This window comes from Perognathus longimembris, chromosome 28, assembly GCF_023159225.1.
Source record: "Perognathus longimembris pacificus isolate PPM17 chromosome 28, ASM2315922v1, whole genome shotgun sequence".
Taxonomy (NCBI): Eukaryota; Metazoa; Chordata; class Mammalia; order Rodentia; family Heteromyidae; genus Perognathus; species Perognathus longimembris.
Genome location: NC_063188.1, coordinates 99071992 through 99079003, shown reverse-complemented (window position 1 = coordinate 99079003; position 7012 = coordinate 99071992). Strand labels below are relative to the sequence as shown.

General features: G+C 36.5%; 1 long non-coding RNA gene across 1 annotated transcript; it reads right to left on the bottom strand.

The window, feature by feature from the left end:
• Nucleotides 1-233: 233 nt before the first annotated feature.
• Nucleotides 234-2566, bottom strand: LOC125344212. The gene is made up of 3 exons (XR_007209439.1): nucleotides 2439-2566; nucleotides 1785-1794; nucleotides 234-246 (listed from the first exon to the last, which is right to left on the bottom strand). It is a non-coding gene; the product is annotated as an uncharacterized LOC125344212 (long non-coding RNA).
• Nucleotides 2567-7012: the final 4446 nt, after the last annotated feature.

Genomic DNA, 7012 nt, shown 5'->3' with positions numbered 1-7012 from the left:
AAGGCATTTTTTGATTGACAGTAACTTGAAAGGAGGGGGAAAACATGTTGGTGGAATCTGAAGGACTTCAAATTTGGTATTTTGATCCTTGTCCAATTCATACATGTCCCCCTAGCATGATAGATAGCACTAGCATCTCTCCTCAGCAGCTAGAACCCTGCTCTTTCTCATACCTTCTTTGGGTGGGCATAGAGTAAGGAGAAGATAGTGATCTACATTCTCTATATGCAAGGAGTGGAAAGACAGCTGATTGTCTTTTTCCTTGGAGTAGGAGACATCAAATCAACCTGAAAACTGGTATTAAGAGTCTTCATGGTAGAGAAGCGATTGAGACTATTTTTAAAGAGTTGGCAATATAATAGATAATAGGACATTCACGTCACAAAGATACCATAAGTGGGTCTTGTCTCAGTGGTCTAGCTAACAAACCCATATTCTTCCTGGACTAGACTCAACAATCTCAAATGTTATAGGTCAGATTATAGATAAATGTGAATTAATTTCTTAAAAGTCCAAATGCTTTAACATGAGTAATTTTGCTATTATTACATGATCCTAAAATAGCTCTGGGTCATCTATTAGACTCCAGAAACTGCCAAATGCGGTATCTTGTTTGTTTAGAAGGTGGACAAAGTCTTAGTTATGCTTTCTTAAATTCATGTGCAATCCCTGAGATTTATAACAATAGATTTGGCAGCCTTTCCAAGTCTACTAGAAAAACAAAATGCACTTTAGATTTTAGTCTTGCTGTCTAAAAATAAGGTAATGCTTTAATTTTAAAAGTGTATATTAGAAAGAAAACAAACAAAATGAGATGTGTTCTCACTGAAATTGCTACTTCAAGGATGTTATGTTATACTGAGCAATCTAATCATGATGACAGACTTTTAACCTAAAATATTTTGTTTTCCCCATGTGAAAAGGTTTATTTTATTTCTTTTTTTATCCTTGAGAAGCAAGGCCAAGGAAACTTGCCACTGGCTAAGGAAAAGAGAAACAAACACAGTGCATTTTCTCAAATGAGTTCCTTGAATTTATGGGTTGATTGCATTAGAAGGCCAGGGAAGTACATTTTGTCATTACCACCTGACTTGTGCTTCTCTCACTTGGTAGAGAATAAATTCAAGGCTGGCCACTGAAAAGAAGCCGATGCAACATTTGCAAACATTTCCCAAACTTAGCATGAAAAATAAACAAGCTTAAACCAAGGAAAAATTAAGAAGCTATATTTTGTAGATCAGAGATTTGTGGTATTTATGGGATTTCTTTGTTTTGAAGTTCAAAACGAAGAATAGTGAACTTATGTGTTTCATTTAATCCTCTGGAAAACCCCACATGATTGAAAATGTCACTAATTATATCATTAATGAGAATTATCATTATTACAAGTGAGGAAACTGAGACTTAGAAACAGTTGGCCAATTGTTACAAATGAAGAAGCCGAGACTGTAGAACTATAGGAAGGATAGACTTCAAAAATGTTCTTTTCTACAACAGAACCTATAATTAAACTACCTTGTCTTTGATTTGACCATTAAAATACTACCTTCTGTTGGATTAGTATATTCTATCTATGCATTATGCTTGATGGAACTAGATAGTAGATGGCTGAATTTAAGAGACTGATAATGTTAACAAGATTAAGGTTATTACTCACTACTGTTTGAAATAGGAAATCATAGACCTCATTAAATAAGAATACTATCAATCATGGAACAAACTTACCTCTTCCAATCAAGTATCAAGGCAAGGAAAGATAAGATAGTAAACCAAAATCAGAAAACAAAATAAAATCTAATTGTACAATTAGAATAAATTTAATTATAGGTATGACATACTGGACCTCAAGACAAAAGACTATGATTAGGGGGAACTCTTTTTTAATATTTTTTTTCTTTATTGAAAAGGTAGTAGGAAGGGGGGTTACAGTTATGTAAGGTAATAATTACATTTTTTTAATTATTTATTTATTATCAAAGTGATGTACAGAGGGGTTACAGTTTCATACGTAAGGTAGTGAGTACATTTCTTGTATAACTTGTTACCTCCTCCCTCATTTCCCCCCCCTCCCCATTCCCCTTTTCCCTCTCCCCACTGGATTTGTAAGTATTGCTTTTGGAGTCACTTGTCTTTTTATCCTTTGTCTCTCGATTTTGATATTCCCTTTCCCTTCTCTAGTTCTAATACAAGTATATACAGTATCCAGGGTACTCAGATGAGATACAGTGATAGTGCGGGCAATGTTACGGCAGACAATGTTACCCCATCCTTTATTTTCTCCTGGTAACCTCTACCTACTCCCCTCCCTCCAAGTTGTAAGGTTGATATCCAACCTATTGTTAAGTGAGTATCATTGTTGGATTCCCTTTTCCTGACTCTGGTCAAATAATCTTATAAACACAAGGTGCAGAAAATTAAGAGAGATAAAAGAAGAAAACTAAAACTAAAAAATAAACTACATACAATACATGGTAAGAACCTCTTGTTTCCATATCTTGGAGTTCATGTTGGTACACTTCTTTATATATGGTCTTCTGTATTCAGCAATTGGGTTGTTAAGATCCCCTGTTAATATCATAGATATATTCTAGTTCTTACAAATGAAGAAAACCATGCAACCTACTTTTCTCTGGGTGTGGCTTATGTTACTTAATATAACTTTTTCCAAGTCTTTCCATTTCCTTAAGAATGGGGCAACGTATTCTTTCTTAGGGAGGCAAATTCCATTGTATATATACAACACATTTTCTTTTTTTTCAAATTTTTATTATCAATCTGATGTACAGAGAGGTTACAGTTTCATACGTTAGGCATTGGATACATTTCTTGTACTGTTTGTTACCTTGTCCCTCATACCCCCCTCCTCCCTCCCCCTTACCCTTTCCCCCCCTGAGGTGTTCAGTTCACTTACACCAAACAGTTTTGCAAGTATTGCTTTTGTAGTTGTTTCTCTTTTTTTACCCTGTGTCTCTCAATTTTGGTATTCCCTTTCAATTTCCTACTTCCAATACCAGTATACACGGTTTCCAATATACTCAGATAAGATTTCAGAGATAGTGTAGGTACAACCACAGGAAGGTGATACAAGAACATCATCAATAATAGAAGCTACAGATACACATGGGACGTTGAAAGTAGTTACAACTGTGATATAACAATTGTCTCCATAACATGGAGTTCATTTCACTTAGCATCATCTTAGGTGTTCATAAGGGTATAGCTATTGGGCCTTGTGATGCTCTGCTATGACTTGCCTAAACCTGTGCTAATTATTCCCAATAAGGGAGACCATAGAGTCCATGTTTCTTTGGGTCTGGCTCACGTCACTTAGTATAATTTTTTCCAAGTCCTTCCATTTCCTTACAAATGGGACAATGTCATTCTTTCTGATAGAGGCATAAAATTCCATTGTGATTATGTACCACATTTTCCTGATCCATTCGTCTACTGAGGGGCATCTGGGTTGGTTCCAGATTCTCGCTATGACAAATTGTGCTGCGATGAACATTGTTGTGCTGGTGGCATTACTGTGATTTTGTTTGTGGTCTTTTGGATAGATACCCAAAAGTGGGGCTGCTGGGTCATAGGGGAGTTCTATATTGAGCCTTCTGAGGAATCTCCATACTGCTTGCCAGAGTGGCTGAACCAGTTTACATTCCCACCAACAATGAAGTAGGGTTCCCTTTTGGCCACATCCCTCCAACAATTGTTATTGTTAGTTTTCTTAATATATGACACTCTTTCTGGGGTGAGATGGAATCTCAATACAACACATTTTTTTTGATCAATTCATCACCTGAGGGGCATCTGAGTTGATCCGTATCTTTGCTGTAGTAAATAAGGGGTAATTTACATAGTTGTGCTGGTAGTTTCAGTGTGGCCTTGTTTGTGATCGATCATTTGGGAAAATGTCCAGGAGTGTTTTGCTGTGTAATATATTGCAGTGCTCTATGTTTAGTCTTTTGAGGAACCTTCATATGCTTTCCAGCGTGGTTGAACCAGTTTACATTCCCACCAATCCAATAGGCACATGAAGAAATGTTCAACATCTCTGGCCATAAAAGAAATATGCAAATCAAAACTTCATTGAGATTTCACCTCACCCCAGTTAGAATGACCATTATCAAGAAAAGTCTTACGAACACATAAGATGAAATGAACTCCATTCTATGGGAAGCAAGTGTTATATCATTGTTGTAATTATTTTCAACCTTCCATGTGAAACCATTAAAAAAAGAAAACAAATAGTAAGAGATGCTTACAGGGATGTGGCCAAAAGGGAATGCTAGGCTGGAACGTAAAGATAAAACTTCTATTAGAGCCCATGTGCAAAATCACAGTTAAAAATAAAGTATTTGGATGGGCATTGGTGGCTCATGTCTGTAATCCTAGCTACTCAGGAGGCTGAGATCTGAGGATCACAGTTTAAAGCCAGCCTAGGCAAGAAAGTCTGTGATAGACTTTTATGTCCAATTAGCTACCAAAAGGAAACCCAGAAATGCACCTGTGGCCCAAGTGGTACAGCACTAGCTTTCAGCAAAACAGCTTAGGGATAGCACCCTGGCCCTGAGTTCAAGCCCCAGGACTGGCATCAAGAAGGAGTAATCATAGTAATAAAAATATCTTGATACTGGCACAAGAGTAGGCCTGAGGACCAATGGAAGAAAATACAAGACCCAGAAATGAACCAACAAACCTGTAGCCACCTAATATTTTGAAAGGGAGCCAAAAACACAAATAGAAGAAAGACAACCTCTTCAACAAATGGTGCTGGCAGAATTGCTATATATGTGCAGAAAACTGAAGCTAGATATTTGTATATCACTCTGTACCAGAATCTATTCCAAATGTCTCAAAGACCTCAATATAAGGCCAGACACCATTAAAATATTACAGGAAGGGATAAGGGAAATGTTAGTGCTCCTAGGTATAGCTCAAAGCTTCCTAAGATCCACAATTGCAACAAAGAAAAGAAAGACTGGATAAATGGGATTGCATCATATTGAAGAGTTTCTCCATGGCAAAAGATATAGCTAGCAAGATAAATAGAAAGCCCAAAAAATATGGTAAGATTTTTACTAACTATGCATCAGACAAGAGCCTTATATATAAAATATATTCAGAGCTCAAAAAATTAACCCCCCCAAAACAAAACCTCAAAGGAACAACAGCCCAATTAATGAATGTGTTAAAAACTTAAAGACAGGAAGTAGCACTGTGGCTCAAAGTGGTAGAGCTCTAGCCTTGAGCTGAAGAAGTCAAGGACAGCACCCAGGACCAGAGTTCAAGGCCCATGACCAGAAAAAAGAAAAGAAAGAAAAACTAAATACAGACTTTTCAGAAGACAAAGTAAGAATGGCCAACAGACACATGACTAAATGTTCAATGCCTCTGGCCATAAAAAAAAATACAAATCAGGAGAGATTCCACATCACCATAGAATGTTAGAATGGCCATTATCAAGAAAACGAACAATAACAGATGCTTGTGGGGATGTGGCCAAAAGGGAACGCTACTACACTGTTGGTGGGAGTGTAAACTTGTTCAACAACTCTGGAAAGCAGTATGGAGGTTCCTCAAAAGACTAAACATAGAGCTTCCCTATGATCCAGCCATCTCACTCCTGGACATTTATCCAAAAGATCACAAATCAGACCACACTAAAGCCACCAGCACAACGATGTTCATTGTAGGATTTCTTATCATTGCTAAGATATGGAATCAACCCAGATGCCCTTGAGTGAACAAATGGATAAAGAAAATATGAAATAGATATAGAGATTAGAGATATATACATATTTTATGTACACACACACATTGAAATTCTATGCTTCCATCAGAAAGAATGATATTATACCATTTTTAAGGAAATGGAAAGACTTGGAAAAAATTATATAAAGTGAATCAAGTCAGACCCAAAGAAACACAGGCTGCATGGTTTCCCTCATTTGTAGTGACTCGAATGTGCCTATAAGTGTACAAGTAAACACAATGTATAATAAAAGACAAAAACATTATAGTTGGACACAATAAATTAAAAAGAACTCTAAACTCACATAGTGAGACCAAAGGAGGATATTAGAAAGGATCAGAAAAGCTCAATAGCTATATGCATAGCATCATATAAAATAATGTTTATCAAAATGAACTCTAAGAAATGGAAACGAGAGGTTTTGTGTTATTTTGCTTTTTTTGTTTTCTCATTTGTCACTGTTTTTTTATTTCTGTACCTTTTGTCTTTCATGTTAAGTTTATCTGTTTGGGGGAGGGTAAAGAGAGGGGCACAGAAATGGTGGAACAAAGGGTGAGAAAATTCAGCAGTGATGCTCACTAGACACTATGTTGAAAATGAACTATACAACTTGTGGGGAAGGGGAATCAGGAGGGACAAACTGTGAGAAAATGAGGGGAGAGGTGACACTGTTCAAAAAGAAATGTAGGGGCTGGGAATATGGACTAGTGGCAAAAGTGCTTGCCTCGTATACATGAAGCCCTGGGTTCAATTCCAGCACCACATATATAGAAAAAGCCAGAAGTGGCACTGTGGCTCAAGTGGCAGAGTGCTAGCCTTGAGCAAGGCTAGCCAAGGCCCAGGACTGGCAAAAACAAAACAAAACAAAAAGAAATGTACTCATTATGTGACTTATGTAACTGTAACCCCTCTATATATCAACTTTACAATATTCAGTAATTACTAAAACAAAAATACTACTACTAATAATAATGTATCTAGGGATCCATAGTCAAGTGAGAAAAATATTTCGTTTCATCTCAGATTACAATTTTTTCTTGAAATTTCATTTTCTGCTTCTACATTATTTGGAATTAATCTTAATAAGATACTGGACATTTAGTAGATATTCAGTAAATGTTTCTGAGAGTTCTTATTCTAAAAGGGCCTGCATAAAATTTAATTTTATTTAGAAAAGCCTAGAACTGTACTCTTGGCAAAAGTCCTTAGGTTTATAATCATAACACCACGATCAAATAGTGGTGAAATCAGGGTACACCA